Raw genomic sequence first — 18,578 nt, 5'->3', positions numbered from 1 at the left:
GACGCATGAACGGACGCAGGGGCGGATGCATGGACGAACGCAGGGACAGACGCACGAACAGACGCACGTGCGCCCAAGTCTGAGTACACGGGGCTACAACATTTCCGCCTCCATGGGAAATGCAGCCGCCGCAGCCGGGATTTGATCCCACGACCTGCGGGTCAGCAGCCGAGTATCTTAGCCACTAGACCATCACAGCGGGGCAATAGAAGAGGCGCACACAAGTAACTCTAAGGAATGGTAGCATTTAATCACGCGGCGCTGACAGTGCAATGCGATGCTCAAAAGGTGTTTCCAACGCTTTGCTACGACGTCACGGTGGTGGCCCCGCCCGTCGCTTTGCATTCTACAGTGTAGAACCAATATGGAGAGCCAATATTTTATATGGGCTATCTATTGCAGCAAGCAGTGCACGTCAGCCCACTGTGCACTTGACCTTGAGAAGACGCTAGTTCCAAAAAGATATAGAATAAAACAAGAAAGGGAAACATTTGACGCGTACGTCATCAACAAGTTGGGCAGCATATGCATCAGTAAGCCCTTTCTCGTCCCATTTTCTCCTGAAATAGATCATCTCGACGATTAGCCTGGTAGCCGGTTTTATCTGATTTTATCTTGTTTTATCACGTGGCGATGTTGTCGGTAACAAGTAGTTCTTTGGCCTTACATATGCAAGTGACGCAAAATAAAGCTTGGTTGCCAGTGCTCATTTTGCGGTCAACTTCTTTCTTACAACCTTGTACGCAGCGCCACACCTAAAAATTACAATGAAATCTGACCATTGTGGTTGCTAAAACGATTCACGCTATAGATCGTGCTTCGCGGCACAGCACCCCAAATTCAAATACGGGCTTATGAACTAACGCATGATCCCAATATCCATTTTTGCCATTCTCGCCACGAACGCAGTTATAAAGCGAGTGACATTTTTCAACAAACCAACGCGGCACATCGCAGTCAAGTTTATCCGCGATATTTTTTTTTTCGAGGCATGCACTAGAAGTGAAGATTCTTTTTTTATCTTGCTTTCTTTTTTATTTTTTTAAGTAAACGGGATGGCATATCGTAGCTAAAAACGACATTCAAAAGCAGGGTCCTATCAGTGAATGCTATGAAGAAGAGTCGAATACTGTTCGTAGCAAGCCTCTCATGCAGCTGAAAAAAACAAGTAGCAGAGGCTACGCTCGGATAACTGAAGCGCGACCACTGATTGCGTATACATGACTGTATACCATTCGGCAACCTACCAGCCGTCCCACCTACGACCTCAGTCTTCAGTGAGCCCCGATTGGTGCTGGTTCGTATTCATCCACCTTTGAGAAGAAGATACCACAGCCTTTGAAAGTTGACACAGTGTATTGTTTGTTGAAATCTCATCTGCGACAGGGGCTATTCGAGCTGCTAAATATCGCAGATAATCACATAAAATGCTTTAAAGTAACAGACGACTAAGCAGATTTTATCTTTATCACATTTCGATCCCCATCCGTTCTCTAAACGTTTTCTCCGAATATATTGAAACCTTACATACCCCCCCCCCCCTTCCTCTGTTCTTGATGCTTGCATGAGCAGGCAATAGGCCACTTCACCCAGACCTACCTTCAAGGCTTTCAACCATCTCACTTTGTTTAAACTCCGCATCACACCTACAGCGCGCAACGTTGAGAGTATATATCAGCTTCGTTTGTATGTTTGTTCTTACAACAAGGAATAGTTCAGCACGTTTATCTATAATTACTCCTAATTCTTCTCTATTTACCAACAAATGAGAACATAAATTTTGTATCATAAAGGTGGAAAAGCATCAAATAACAATTAATACCTTATTTTCAAGAAATATGCGTATTGCTGCTGTTCTATTGAGTGTTATTATTATTATTACTATTTGCAGTTCACCAAGCTGCCTTAAGAGAGGCTCACTCAAGGATTGTTCAATCATTTATAACTACAAAACGCACGAAGACGCCCATTTTGAAAAACGAGAAATGCTAATCTTGCATCGCTTCTGCAGCATTGCATGTTGGGTATGTAAGATAGGTTGGCCCTAAACTAAGTCAAAACTTAATGAACGCGGAAGCGCGCGATTTTTAAGCTGGGCGAGCTTACTTAAAACGGCTTCGAGGCCAGCCCCGATATGAACGCTGTTTCAATAACGTCTATCCTTGCAGTACTTGTATTCGTACGAAAAGTTCGACGTAGAGTGCGCAGCGGACGGCGTCGTCTCTACCGCAGCATGACCAAGGACGCCGCGAGTGACACAAGCACGCTCACGATGCGTGCTAATGAGAAATCGGCCACTGTCGGAGCCGCAGAGGCTCTCTGCTCCTGACACCGTGATCTCAGCCGGGCGCCGTCGCCGAGACACGCGGCGTAGTCGACCAAATGGGTAACGATGTGCTGCTCCAAGACTCCGTGCACCATGTGCGCCATCGGGCCAATGGCGTACAGCGCCACGTCTTCACCAGCGTGCGTCTCTAGCCGCAATGTGACGGCGCTCACCTGCTGGTAGTCCACGGCCTCTGCGAGGTCAAATCAATCAATCAATTGATCAATCAATCAGCCAATGTTATTTCAATCATTACGACGTACTGCTTGAGAATAGATGCCGCAGTAAATAACTTGACCTCCTCGAACGATCATTGGGGTACCACAAAAGCTTTGAGGCTTCTTCGATCGTATACCAAACTTTTGTTGACAGGTCTCTTTTATTTTTCGACGAATGTCAGTAGTTCACTCCCAAATTAGTCGCTAATTAAATAGCGGCGCCACATGACCGAAACGTCAACACAACGTTAGGGAATGTGCCAACAGCGGCGTCGAGCAGCTGTATGCATGTGGGAGTAAATGTGGCAGTAATCAACTGCGCACCTAGTGGCAGTATAGGCATCACATCTTGATGACGTCTGCACGAGATGAGAGCAAGAGGTAATATTCAGCGTAACGAGAACTCACCAGGCATCTCAACGCACCGACTTGCAAGAGGGAAATGGTACTGCTGAAAACGCTTCAAGAATAGGAACGCGCTTGCTTGCAACGAATAGCATCCGCCCTATCTTGACACAGACTATATTGAAGGTATTAAATTTCACTTTGTAAGGCATTGTTGTGATGTTATCTTACAGAACTTCTTCTGGGTGTCTATGATATACCATTTCTTTTAGTTGAAAATGACGAAGAGATAGTTTGTGATGCATGATAGTTTGCTATTTTGCCGAAAAGGACAGGTGTCAGTGTGATTGTCATGAAGATTGACGACCACGTGAAGCTGCTGCTTCGAAACTCTTGGCATGACTGCGCTATAAGGAAAATCCGTACGAACCAATATTAAGAAATGCTCTTGATATCTGTGAAAAAATGCGGCCGTGTTAGCCCATCTTTGAGGGGTAGCGATAGAAGCATGTCGGGTTGTTCTTTGTTGACGTTGGTTAGGTCGAAGTATGATGTTGGTGATCACGTTACCACAAGCAGTATTAGCCTGGTAGACCTCGCCGACAACTTAGTGACTCTTTTCAACCTGTATGTCTCGTCATGCATCACTTACACCAGTCTCAGGCGTATAACGTAAAATAATACCAGACGCCACCTTTCAAATGATTCGTGCACCTTCCGAAACTCCTCGCTCTAATTGCAAGAATACATCCTTTTCTTAATATTGTCGATTAGCATCTCCCTTTCAAAACAAAAGCGCTTACAGTACCAGATGCAGTGGTCTATATCGCAAACTTCATTGCACTCAGGGCACAATGCGGAAGGAGCTTCTTTGTGTAAACGATATGCTGGAGAAGCACGCTAGACACCCAGGTGCCCAGCACAAAGCATGCGCAAAATAGAAGCAGGAGAGGGTTGAAATGGAGACGGACGCCCCCCTTCCCCCTGATCATCCGAAGTGGGGCGCCAAGGCTACCACCTTTCTTCGTTTATTCAATGGGGCAATTCACATCGTTTTTAATGTGCAGGGTTATGGCAACACGTGCTGTTAATGGCCACCGACGCCCTCTGGCGTGTCATTCGAACTGCTTACTTTCCGCCTTTACCTTTGAAGATCAAGAAACCAATGGTTGGCCTTTGTGGGAAGCACGTCGTCCCTTTTCATTTTTGCATCCATGGTGAAGTTCACCTGTTTGCTTTTTTTTCTCGAAATTGACCAAACATTGACCAACGGGGGGGGGGGACACTGTTGTGACATATGACTTGCTCTAATGGAAAGCTCTGCGCACCCTATGGCACCCCTTGTGCCTTTGTTGACGCCCTGTTCTTCAGCAGCACTAACAATAGTAGGGAGTCTTAGAATAGCGCACCACAAGCCCTTGCGGTGCAGCCGCTGACACTGCGCATGCGTCGTAACGCTAGCCGCTGTTCGTGTTTGCTGCCCGCCCGCAGACAATCCGAGATAGCGGATGGCGTGTGCGGCCCACAAACGCTGGTTTCGAGGCTACGGTGTCGTTGCAATCGTGTGTTGCGGTTTGCATGAGGGCAAATGCTATTCTAGAGCTCGTATGTCGCCCGCTATGCCAGGAACGCCCTCAGCGCTTGCAAACGCTACTGTAATACTTCCTTGTAACTCGCACTGCACAGAACGTAAACTCACCCGTGTTCACGTCGGCCTTCCTCTTGGTCGTCGAGGGCACATTGGCGTAAGAGAGTGTGGTGTAAGGAAGAACGTCCTTCTCGGAGATTCCGGCAAATCCTAGGATAGGGTTTCCCCTTGCAGGGCAGTCGTTCATGGTGAACGAGTGCGAGTGGTCAGCGGTGACCAGCACCAGGGTTTCGCGCACGTCAACCAGCTCCAGGACAGCGGCCACCGCATCGCTGAACTCCGATGTCTCGCGCAGCGCCAGCGCAGCCCGATTCTCGTGGTGTCCGTGGTCGATGCGACCGCCTGCGAGTCACATTGTGGGTTTTTAATATTATTCAAGGTGGAGGACGATTGGGCCAGTTGGTGATACGTGATCTAAGGGTACTAAATGGTAAAAAACACGGACGGGAAAAAGGCAAGGACAAGCGCAACTTTAAACCGCGACAAACTTTCATATTGGCGAAAATGCATCGTATCCTCCTGCCAGCGCTAGGTAACAAAGCCAGGGTGGTTTTTAAATGGAGAACAACAATGAACTTTCACGCTGGCTAAAACTGTTCGAGGCTAGCCTATGCGATATCAATGTAACAAAGCCGGAGTTGCATGCGGAGTAGTTTTTAATGAGATAACATATATAGGAAATATCATATAGTAAAAAGTTCTCCGGACGGATACACGCGTTCTTATCCGACCATGTGTCTGCTCACTTCCCCTTCACCTTACTAGGGCGAAGGAAGTCGTGCCTAATATAGGCTTCGGGTAGGGGTGGTGGTCCTAACACCAGCTTTTATCTCAACTTGGAGCTATAGTCTCACTTACCTTTGGGTGCTACCTGTCCATACTGCTGTATTACAGTGACGCAAACACATGCATGCTGTCTTACATCGAAATGTTTTGGGCTACAGTCTGAAAGCCCCCGTCACCTGCCGCAAGCCGTCCTTCGTTACAGTGAAATGACCATTTACGACCGCTAGATGCATAACAGATTCTACGAGACTTGAAATCACTCGCAATACGAGCCCATGGTAAAAAACATCTGTTATGCATGTACACCAAAAATATTATGCATCATGGGCAAGTCTGCGAGACAACCAAGCAACAAAGCATTCAGAAAGAAAACCTTCGTCAGGCTCATGAAATGGTTATAGTGTACAGATATCGATTCAGCGGTGGCGAGGAATACGCATTCTGGAAACTTTAAAGCAGAGAGTAGACTATCGTTCCTTCTAGTGAAGTCTTTGAGAAAACTGAAAGATAAAAACAGTACGGGAAGCACCTAATTTCACGGACTCCCAGTTCATGTACAGGCTTTTCCGACATTGGTGAAACTTTTCTGTATCATTGAAGGCTCAGACGAAGAGTCTAAGTACACGCGCCCGCTCACTCACTACTAATCATGCCTACAAGTTTCGTAAAAACAAACACTATGCAGCGCTACACATCGAAAACTGCTCTTTTTTTCTTCTTTACAAGGGCCTAGTGAATATGGGTGTGATTTATTTACACTTCGAAGGCCTGCATACATGGTATAACACTTCAGAAACATTACTCCAGAGGATGAAGTACCTAGTACTTTAATAAACAATTATATCGGGCAAGTTGGTATGAATCCATCTTAATAGAAAGCGCACAGCTTTTCACAGTAGCTGTAAGTATGTCTCGTGTTTCTTTTAACACATTGTGCACTTCCTACCAAGATTGGTCCCTAGTACGATAAGGTGGCATTAAAGGCGTAACTAAAAAAAAGTCACCGCTTTGCTGCAAAGGCGAGGCAATGAGAGCGATAGCAACAAATTGGAAGGCCAGGCGCTCAATGGAAAGCGGATCTTTCGACCTGCTTTCCATTCTGCACCGTTCCTTACGTATCTCACGCCAAATGACGCACTAAACGTACTCAGAGGTACATATGAACGCGAATAAGCGCCTCAGTTGTCACTGCGCTGTGTTTGAAAAGTACGCCTTTTTCGCAAACGGAGACTGCGATGATTGCAGTGCACTTGTACACCCGGTGACTACCACAGTGTCGTTCCAGTGAAAGCGCAAGGCCATCCAAGGCGTAAGGTTGTCCTCACCGCGAGATAAGCGAACGCACGTGTGAGCGTCCACCCTGCCTCCGCAGGGCAAAGTACACGTGGGATGAGAGCTCGCTCTACAGCGTCTTGACGATGTGGCGACGTCCGCACATTGCGCCATCTCGCTGGTAATGCTGAAAACAGGATAGTTGTCCCAGAGATACCCATCACCAGTAGTAGGTGGTAGATACAAAGAGTTTGCCGTTTGAACGTTGAAGGAGGCGCTCCTCCGTGGCTCAGTGGCTAAGGCCTCGCACTCACTATTCAGAGGCCCGATGTTCTATATCTCGCGCCGGACTCTTTTAGGGGCAAAGCTCCTTGAAGCGGCACCCGTTCGTCCCTCGAAGTAGTGCGTAACTTGTCTTACGCTCTAACCTGCAAAGTGGTGCTGGAGGTAGATTTCTCCTGTGTGTTGTTGAACAATAAAAAAAAATCTCAGCGTGCGCGTTAACTAAAAGCCGAATTCTCCTGTCTCTCGTTTCCGATTAGCAGTCATTGGCATTATCCTGAGCATTATCTGAAAAGAAAGGGTTGCTACGTTGTACTCGCTGGGCGTAATCTCCTTGGTTTTAAAAAGGTTTAGCGAGCGTTGGGCCGCAGTGCGATTAATACAGTGAACTAGTATATATCATGAACTCGAGGTGGTTAAAGGTGGGCAGTAGACACGAAGCGCAAAACCTAAGAAAGCGTGCGTGTGTGACGTCTCGTTTAGTCTTTGGAATGTCCACTGGATGGTGGTGCTTCTATATGCGGAATATATGATAAAAAGAGGCGAGATGGGGGTACTTGGAGTGTTGACTAGATGGACGAACGGACACACAGACAGATGCATTGACGGACGCACAGATGGCTGCACGGACGGATGGACGCTTGGACGGACGCAGGAACGGATGCATAGATGAACGCACGGATGGACGCACAGATGAACGTGCGGACGCACGAACAGACGCACGCACGGACCGGCGGATGGACGCATGGACGGTCACACAGACGGACGCATGGACGGACGGAAGCAAGAACGAATGGACAGACGGATGCTTCGCCCAACTCTCCATCATTCACCCCGTGGATACGCTGCCATTTTTTTCTGGTTCATTTTTCTTTCTTGTGTCTTCATATATATATATATATACGTATACATATACAGTAAATGACGGAGACGCCGACGCCGGCGGCGAAATCCAGCCAAGAGTTCTATGGCAATAAAATTTAAATCTGTCAAAAGATAAGTAAGAGGTGACTTTATTAACAGAAACACTAGCGGCAGCCGTCCCATTTGAAGTAAACACATTGTCAAAGACGTTTTTTGCTAGCTGAGTAAGTACATGGCATATGAAAACGGCACTAAAGTAACGTCGTCAAAGTAATTTCTTACTTTTACATCTCTCAGAGGCTGGGTGGAGACGCTCTAGGTGCCGACCAGTGCGGAAGCGGGAACATCGGCTCCTGCTTTCAAGAATGTTTTCCTGTGGTATTCACAAATTTGTCGCCGAGTTTTCAGTCCTATCGTGTGCCTAAGTTCTCGAGAATTTAGCAGATACCACCTTTGTGCTGGTGAGTGGACTTTCAAACCGTTTTTGGGACATGTTTACACGGCAACGCCACTAACAACAAAGGAGGCGATTGTCGCCGATGCGCCGACCCAGCGCCAACGTGACTCAACTCTCTGCGCGTTCCAGGACCTGCAACTGAGAATGGAATACCAAGTAGATGGAGAGGACATCTCTCCAGAGGATTGTGGAAGACATGGGTTGGAAGGAAGCCGAAACGAGACGCTGAAGGAATAAGCAAGCCGCGGTTAGCGTTCCTGCTGCCAAGGATTCAACGAAGGCTGGCATTGCGAGAGACGCTCGAGCCAGTCGTAGTAGGTATGATACCAAGCATACAATCGTGTGAGCTGGACGCATGCCGCCACTACCGAAGGACTTCAGCAACATTGTGCTACGACCACGTGGAGGAATAAATATCTCGAGAATTGGCACTGGAGCCGTGGCAGACGCGATAGTACTGGCGGCCGGCGTCAAAGAGGATAAGGCCATGCAGGAAATCATCTGTTCCAACTTGCGGCACAACATTATGGTGGCAAGCACTCCGGACCAAGACAGAGCTTCAAGATACCTCAAGGTCAAGCAAATTGACATTCGAGGCAAAGTTTTCGAGGTTATCGCGTACGCCACGGCACCCCACAATACTTGTGAAGGAGCGATTCATAAGATCCCCGTAAACGATACTCAGGACATTTTGACACGAAAAATTGTGAACACAAACAACCCGCTCGCGCTGCAAGCCAACAGAATCAAGGACAGCGGGACAATCATCGTAGCGTTCGAAGGACAATAGGTGGGTGCCCATGTTCGTGAGATATGGACCTTCACTTTTGCAGTGCTCCCTTTATCGCAAGAACATCGATATTTGTTACGTCTGTGGAAAGCTGGGACATCGGTCAGATGTCTGTCCGAACCAAGCTGAAATCATCTGCAAAGGCTGCGAGATCAAGAACACAGATAGCCTACACCAGTGCAATCCAATATGCAGGCTGTGCGACGGTCACCATCCCGCAGCAGACAAGTAGTGCAAGAACAGGTTCTTAGTGCCATACGTCGTCAGACACAGACGTTGGGAAAGATAGCGAACAGCCGCAGAAGCCCGGGACGCGTCAATCACATCGAGTCCAGACATCAACGACAAGCAGCTTATTCCAGCCTACGGGACCTAGAGCATCCAGACTACACAAGAACAGTAAAGGCGGCCCCACTCCAGAGGGAGGTCGTGTTCAAGAAGAGGTTCTAGACCAAAGGCCCGCTCCCGATCACGGGGGCGCTCGAGTTCTCAAGGTCACTATCAGGGTCGGGATCAGCCTGGGCGGCACACGAATGGCCAGCTGCCTGGCGTTCAGTTGGAGATCACGGCTTCACACCCGGAGAGGAAGCCTGTATGTACGTCGAAAGGCAGCTGGGCTGAGCGAGTGCGCAACGGCGCGGCACAGGTGATGACAGGTAAGCTGCCAGAGCATGATAGAATTGCACAGCTAGAGCAAGAAAACGCGAGAATTCCAAAATCGAATGAGAGGCTATCAGCTCAGTTAAAGGAAAGAAAAGTTCTTCTCACTAAGCTAACCAGCGCACAGTCTTCACAGCCAATGCCTCAGCCAGTTGATGTCCCTGTAGCTGAAAACGTGGGGGACTCGAGAACCACAAAAAAGAGGGCAGCCATGGCAGTGCACGTGGAAGCCAACCAAACGACCATGTCAGATACGATAGAGGTCTGACACGCTCAGCAAAGTAGTAGCCAATCTTAGCGAGCAGATGGGTAGGCTACAATCAAGCGTGGCGGCACTGGAAGATCATATGACTGTGCATTAAAAAGGTCGAAGCATATCTGCACAACACAGCAAGTCCTCCTCATGCACCAAACTCACCCCTTCGGTCACCAATACTAGTGGTACCAAACCTGTCGACAGGTGCAGCATCAGGCTCTGGCCGCCCATGTAATAACCATGATGGCAGCGCTACGTGAAGCATTTCGTATCTGGCAATCGAACTGTAGAGGTTACCTTAAAAAGAAGGCAACCCTACAGCAGTATATCAGGAGCAGCCAAGAAAAGCCTCATATTATATTATTACAAGAGGCCCTTTCACCGCAAGCAACGTTGCCTGGATTCCGGCCTGCAATAGGGGATACTGAAGGGAGGGGAGTCTGCACCTTCGTATGCAACAAACTAACGCACGTAACCCACGACCTCAAGATAGAAGCAGGCCGGTCGGAACACGTCATGGTAGAGATCCTGCCAGGTACCAGCAACCGTCAGAGCATTTTCATTCTTAATATATGCAGCAGTCCAAAGGAAGAAAAGCAAGAGTTCGAGACGGTTCTAAAGAAAGCTGTTAATATCGCCGGGAAATGTCCACTCGTCATAGTAGGTGATTTCAATGCCCGTCATCATACATGGGGTTACAAGTACAGCACGGGGAAAAGAAATCGATTTTGGCAAAGCGCCAGTGAACTTGATTTCACCCTAATCACGAACCCCAGCCTACCAACAAGGCTTGGTACATCTTGCTGCAGGGATTGCACCCCGGAACTTACATTTGCAAGGAATATCAAGAAGGCCCAGTGGATGAACCTTGCTGTAGACCTAGGGAGTGACCACTGCATTCTTGCCACTACCTTCTCCATGGAGCGCAAAAAGCAGAGAGAATTCCACTACACAGACTGGGATAAGTTCAGGAAGGTAAGGATGGAAAGGAAACAAGATGGTCACAGCCAAGGCTTGGAGCAGTGGGTCAAACAGATTGAAGAGGACATCAAATTTGTCTCCTCCACCATTACCACAGATTTTCCGGTTGAAAGACTGGACTGCCGGCTCGCTCATCTTCTTGAGGCAAAGCAAGCATTACTGAACCGTTGGAAGGGTCATCGCCTGAACCGAAGACTTAGGAAGAAGATAGCTGAGGTAAACAGACCAGTCGAGGAACATTGTCTCGCACTATCCACGCAGCAATGGGACGAAATTGGCAACTCCGCCGTTGGTCAGATGCGCAATGGCAAGACATGGATGATGGCGGGACAGCCGGCTCGCTCATCTTCTTGCGGCAAAGCAAGCTCTACTGAACCGTTGGAAGGGTCATCGCCTGAACCGAAGACTGAGGAAGAAGATAGCTGAGGTAAACAGATCAGTCGAGGAACATTGTCGCGCAATATCTAGGCAGCAATGGGACGAAATCTGCAACTCCGTCGTTGGTCAGATGCGCAATGGCAAGACATGGAATATGTCAAAACATCTCCTCAATGAAAACACCACCAAAACAAATAAAAAGGATGTTATCGCTCAAACTTTGCATAAAGAGATAGGGCGTACTACAGAACAGCAAGTTGTGCAGCGGCTCCTGCATAAGTACCTCCCAATCAAAAGAGGATTGGCACCACCAAGTAGACGGTACCAGGGCACGCCCAATCCAGGTCTTGAGGGCAACTTTATTATAGAGGAGATCACAAGAGCCTTGCATGATCTCAACTGCAGGTCAGCCCCTGGCCCGGACGGTATATCAAACAAGGCCCTTCGTTACCTTGATGATGGTTCAATTGACACCCTCAAGAATATGATCAACGCATCATGGAGAGAAGGCAGGGTGCCACAGCAGTGGAAGCTGGCCAGCACGATTCTTATTCCTAGGCCAGGAAAGCCCCGTAACTTGGTCAATATGAGGCCAATATCCTTGACATCATGTATCGCAAGGTTGCACAACATGCCATACTGCACAGGATAAACAAGAACTTGGGAGATAATGACATATATACACACACTATAGTTGGATTCACGGCAGGACTATCCACACAAGATGCAATGAAGCTTATCAAACACCAGGTCATCGGCAATAAAACTAGAGACGTGAGAGCCATTCTGTGCCTAGATCTAGGAAAAGCGTTTGACAACATCCACCACTCATTCATACTCGAAGCAATTTCCAACCTTGGTCTGGGGAAAGCCATCTATGACTACATCCTGTCCTTTCTTAAAGATCGCAAAGCCGTGATGAAGATTGCAGATATCGAGGCCGCAGCAATCGAACTAGAAGCAAGGGGCACGCCGCAAGGGGCAGTGATTGCACCAATGCTTTTCAACATTGCCATGATTCGACTGTCAAAGAAATTATTGAGCATTGAAGTATTGAAGCACAGCATCTACGATGATGACATTACCAACTGGTGCACAGGTGGAAGCGAGAAGCAGATTGAGAGTGCCTTGCAAGAGGCGATTGACACCGTAGAAGAGTACCTTCGTCCTTCTGGGCTCAAGTGCTCCTCGAGTAAGTCAGAACATTTACTGTAACGAACTTCACGCCGGGGACCGACGCCCAGGGGATGAAAGCCGTTAAACCAGATAGACATCTACCTCTATACAAATCAAGGGGATGCCATCAAGAGGGTCGACTGCATCAAAGTCCTGGGAATAATGATAGAGTCTACCGGCGCTAGCAGCAAATATATAGCCAATTTAACTTGGAAAACAGACAGTGTGGTGCACCTCATATGCAGAGTGGCCAAGAAAAGAAATGGGATCAAGGAAGACAATCTCAACAGGTTGATGCATGCGTTTGTTCTAAGCCACTTCACGTAAGAGGCAGCAAGGTACAACTGGTTTAGAGCAGAGCCCGAGACACTGATTGTGCTCCTCAGGAAAGTTATCAAGGAGGTCCTGGGCCTACCCATACATACTAGCACCGAGCGTCTACTTGAGCTCATTCACAACACGCTCGAGAAAATAGCAGAAGCCCATGAGAGAGCACAGTTTGCAAGGTTATCTACAACAAGGTCCGAGAGAATGATCGTGCAGGAGCTGGGCCAACACCCAATGGCAATCAGACGCAATCACAATGATATTCCCGACAACATCAGGGAGAATATCATGGTATCTCCTATACCACGAAACATGCATCCAGTACACAACATCGGAAGAAGAGTAGCGAGGGCCAGGACTCTACTTCGTCAAGTCTCAAACGAGGAACGAGGGGTCGTATTTGTTGACGCGGCTTCCTACGCCAATGGGAAAGCGTTTGTGGCAGTGGTGGTCGATGGGTATGGCCGCGTCGTCAACTCAGCGACGGTCAGGACGAAAGACCCAATCATTGCGGAACAGGTGGCCATGGCCTTAGCACTCAAGATGGATAACATTGCAGTCGTTTACAGCGATTCCATGGCAGCACTACAGGCCTTCACCAAGGGGACGGTCTCTGAACAAATGCTGAGAATACTGCTTGGCAAAAACATAACGTATCATCTTCTGAGTTGGTTTCCAGCTCACCTTGGACAAATCGACGACTCCCCTCCTCATCTCAATGAAGCAGCACACGAGGCGGCGCGAGATCTCTCCAACCACGCCTCCCCGGGGATGCGTTCTACTGGTGAAAGAGATAACCGGGAATTCTTCACAACTTGTAACGAGCTCACTAATTATTTCTACATGTCTTGAAGGATATTCCCTCCACCTCTCAAAAATCAAACTCAGCCCCAAGAACCTATAATAAGGCTTTCGCAAACGCTGATGTACCCTGCTTTGAAAATGTTACACATCATGTACCCTGACCTATACCCAAGTAATCTTTGCCCACATTGTGTGGAAATAGCTTCATTAGAACATATGCTCTGGCAGTGTACCAAATTCGCTCATATATGGAACATCACCTCTGCCAGATGGAGCCGGCAATCGGCAGCTCGTTCTTGGCAGATCAGCTCTGGGCTGTTCACCAAGCCCGCGAGGTGGCTGAGGAGCGTGGCATCTTAGTCCCCACGTGGGAGCTGCCCGCAACACAGTGATCTGTGTTTTGAATAACCCAATAAAAGTTTCTCCAATCTAGTGCACCGCGCTTCGTTTCTTTGACACATGCGCGTTTCTGCGCGTCGGGCGTTCTCCCTCAAGAAAAGAGGGAGACAAAGTTTTGGCTGGGTTACGCATCAGCGCAAATTCCGCGCCGTTTGCCGTAGGGTTGCGCCGACGGACGCTGGTCACGCCGGTCGCGCCTGGCATGGGACCATAGAGTTCTCGCATTTCGCCTTTTTGGCGTCGCTGTGCCGAGCGTGTGCGTGCGTCTACGGTACATCGGAGTATATTGGGCCCTTCATGAAGATCTTGCGGCCGTTTTGTAAGCTCGACACATACCAAATTTGGTGTTAGGTGACGTCAATGGATGACGAAATATATGAGTGTGCCAACATAATATTCCTCACAGGCGTGTCATGCAAGAACATTAGAACATACCACGCTCATAGCGTGCTCGCGGCCATTTCGCTAGCTCTACATATAGTAACATTGGTATCACGTGAAGTGAATAGATGATAAAGATAAACGACACATTCAAAGATGATAATCATGACACGGAAGTCATGTATGGCAACATTTACCTCTATCTCGTAAAGTTGTGCTGATTTTAATGTGACATGTCAATCTTTCTTATTCGTGATTCGCAAATCATTGATTCCCACTGTACGTGGGATCTGCCTATTTTTCGTTATTGGATCGGTAGCGTGTATGCCCATTTGATTGGTCGTTTCAGAGCCACAGTAACTCGCCCAGCTGCACGTTTTACTTACTCTGTTGGATCATATCACTTTAACATGAGGATATTACCGCTGCAAAAAACGATGACATGTGAGAGACTGACAACTGCAGACAAACGCGACAAAGTTCTCTATCGCGTGTATGTCGTCAATCTCACATGTGTTCGTTTTCTACATCACTAGAACCGCCAGGTTATGTAACCCGCTTATTACCAAGTTCTTGTTAAGCATTATCTCTGCATCTCTGGCTGATCGAAGATAAAGAAGATGAACCTGAGGCGGACGCTCAGGAGCCGCTCAGGCGTGAACGTTGAAGCTTGCTCTCGGGGTGTGGGTAAAAATTGAGCAGCTGTTGTTTGTTAATTGATCTTTCCTCGTTTCTTATACTGCAATAGTTGTTTGATAAGTGTTTTTGTGCAGTTCAGACAAGACAGGATGCCCTTATCTTCGCCAGGGCCAGGGGTTTTTCTTTGGTCTGCTTCTACGGATCCGAAGGAGGTGCCAATGGATCTTTGCTTGCGCAACGGAATATCATCGGTTCCAGTGGCTCTAGTCCCGACCAATGACGGCATCATTCGGATGAAAAACCTGAAAATACTCAGGCGGAACTACGGTCAGTGACGGCCCATTTGCAGTTCATAACGGAGGTCCGCCAGTTCGGCAGAGGAGGCATACTGTGCTTTTTCAAGACCAGTCCTGTGTCCTAGATCTACTGAAGTGCTCGATGTTTGCATCCCAGCCGGTGAGCGCGTTCATACCTTCACATTAAGCATGTACCCGAGGTCTAGTGCGTGGCGTCAATGCCAACATGCTACACCCCGAAGTACTAGAGCTGTTTTCGCCAGTAGGTGCTATTTCGGTCTATCGGTGTGGATGGGTGGATGATAAGAACAAAATACCAACTGAGTCTGTAATTGTAACCTTTGCGGGATCAGTCCGACGATCAGAAATTAAGGCTTGGCCTTTAATTTACACAGTGGAGCCGCTCTCTTCTCGTCCGCTACAATGCATAAAGTATTGGCGTTATGGTCACACAATGAAAGGTTGTACGTCAGCGGTCAGGTGTAAGGTATGCGGGGAAGGTCACAATTCTAGCGACTGTCAGAGTGATAAAGAAAAGTGTTGCCTATGTAATGAGGCTCATGCGGCTGATAGCTCTAGTTGTTCGGCAAAGGTACGTGAACTGCAAATTCTAGAGATAGTAGAACGAAGACGGTGTTCACGGAAGGAAGCAGCACTTGGAATACGAGCATGAACACAAGGCTACGCTGGTGTTACAGCTCGTAATATGCCAACAATGGAAGTTCTCTCTGTCCCTATTGCGGAAGCGATTGAGAAGGCAGTGCAGAAGGCAATGGAGCGCATCGCTGGGAATCTTTGTGAGTGCTTGGCCCAGATTCTATCGAACCAGATGGCTCTAATATTGGGTACAGCAGAGAACAACCTCAGTGCACCACGTAACAGTAGTGACTCCTCGAAGTTTGCAAAGGAGTATGACTCTGATACGCCACAGCAGGCTACGGAAGCCCTTCACATTCGTGACTCCCCTGAAATTTCAAAGGAGTACTGCTCCGATACGCCACAGCAACCTATGGTAGCTGCAGATTCAGTATAGGAAGGTAGCGTATCTCAATGCGAGCTTACCAGGAAAGTGCAGGACTCAGCCGAAATGGAGATGGATCCCTTATCGCTAAAGAGCTCGATATCCCCTTTATACAAAAAAGGCATCGCACCTGTCAATTCAAAAACTAAAAAGTACCAGAAGAACACCCTGTCTAAAGCTGACTTTCTTAAAGAAAATATTCGAAACAAGGCCATCGCTGAGGCTATTTTAGAGCAACAGAAGGGTCAATTAAAATTCTTCATTGGATACGCCGATGGTTTTACTCTTCAGCAACTGATCTAATATATATGGCATCAAAATTTTCTCCTGATATTATTGCACTACAAGAAACTTGGCTTTCAATGCATCAGTCTTTTCGAATAAATAGATTCAGATCATTCTTTCTAGACCGTCCATCGAAAGGTGAAGGTTTGGCATTTCTTAATAATAATAGAATAAGTCCTAAAGCGAAAATTCCATATAAGCTCATGTCACCTGACAGTGAAATTCTCGCCTTAGAAATAACCTTACCAGGCTGCATGCCTTTTTTGGTGGTGAATGCATACTTTCCTAAAGGTGTAATAGATACTCGATGTTTACGCTGCAGTGACTTCTAGTTATCAAAATAAAATTCTGATCGGCGATTTCAATTCTCATAATACGTGCTGGGGTTCGTGCTGGGGTTTTCGAACTGATCAATGCGGTAAGAGATTGTGGGAGTGGACAGCGAATAATAACTTGTGTTGTCTGAATTCAAGAACACCCACTTACACTAGTGATCGGTCTCGTTCAGCCTTAGATTTAAGCTTTGTGAGTTCATCACTTACTAGTTTGTCGTGGAGAGCGTGTGATTTTGCTACTAATAGCGATCATTTGCCTATATTATTGGAGATTTCTTGCCAAGTTATAATGTCAGGCTCTCACACTCGAGTGTTTATTAATTACACCAAATTTAGGAAAGATTTAGAATCTGCTTTGGCAACTCATTCTGAAAAGCGAGAAGATACAAAAGCCATGAAACTAAGTGCACTGATCAAAAGAACATATAAAAATGCAGAATTCGTTGTGGAATCCGCGAAGAGCACAACCAATAGTCCATGGTGGAACTCGTACTGTGCACGGGATTTTCGACGAAGAAAGGCAGCTTGGAAAAAACTTATGTATAACCAGTGCCCACAAAACTGGTCTGATTACAAATATCACGCTGCAAGTTTTAAACGCACAGTCTCCTTAGCTAAGCAACAATATGATACAAAACATTATGATCACCTTTCAAAAGCTTGTAACAAAAAGGCGCTGTTCAGGTTCATCAGATCACATAAAATGGTGCTATCTCCAAATAATGTAGGGTTTGAGATTATGTCCTTGGAAGAAACAAAGAAATTCTTAGAAACCATGGCTAAAGGCCTGGAGTGTAGATTTACATCTAAGCCTTACGATCCACAAAAATCAGCGTTAACGATTGATGTTACTGAAGTTACAGAGGAAGAGTTAGCACAAGTGATACAAGGTTTGCCCTCGTCAGCTCCTTGTCCGCATGGAATCACAGCTGCTATGATAAAAATATTATTCAAACTATCACCATGTGACCTACTAAACACTGTAAGTTGTTCGTTAAAGTATGCCTGGATTCCGTATGAGTGGAAATTAGCTAGAATAGGGCCGATGCAAGAAAGACAAGGATTCGGATATGTCATAAAAAACATTCGACCCATTTCTCTAACATCTAATATGGTGAAGCTCATCAAAAGAGTGCTCCATAAAAAAATTATAATATGGATGGAGGAAAATTCAATAATAAATCGAAATCAAATCGGCTTCAGAACAGATTGTTCAATCTGGTGTGCACATGCAGATTTAGAAAGCCGCATTCAGCTTGCTCGCAAAAAAAGACAACATGCGGCACTAGTGACATTGGATATAGGTAAGGCATACGATAGTGTAAAACTTTCAGTTTTATTGGACATATTAGAGAGCCACACTCTCCCAAAATATATATTGGCGTGGGTGAGAAAATTTTTGAGAGGAAGAAAGTTCTATTGTTTTAAGGTTGGGTGCACATCGTCAAAGTACAAACAAACACGCGGCGTCCCCTAAGGCGCTGTATTATCGCCAGTTCAATTTAACATCTTAATGAGCACTATACCGCATTGCCAGGGCGTGAAGGTGTTTGTATATGCTGATGATATTGCATTTTTCACGGCACATAGTGACATAAATTCTATATATCAAAATCTACAGAGATATGACAATATGCCGGAGAGATGGCTAG

General features: G+C 46.9%; 1 pseudogene; it reads right to left on the bottom strand.

Annotated features, from left to right (window-relative positions):
• Positions 1 to 1,809: 1,809 nt before the first annotated feature.
• Positions 1,810 to 18,578, bottom strand: part of LOC119185525 (alkaline phosphatase, tissue-nonspecific isozyme-like) — a 61,708-nt pseudogene continuing 44,939 nt past the window's right edge.

This window comes from Rhipicephalus microplus, chromosome 3, assembly GCF_043290135.1.
Source record: "Rhipicephalus microplus isolate Deutch F79 chromosome 3, USDA_Rmic, whole genome shotgun sequence".
NCBI classification, from domain to species: domain Eukaryota; kingdom Metazoa; phylum Arthropoda; class Arachnida; order Ixodida; family Ixodidae; genus Rhipicephalus; species Rhipicephalus microplus.
Note: the sequence above shows the minus strand (reverse complement) of the source record. Positions and strands in the feature narration are given on the sequence as shown.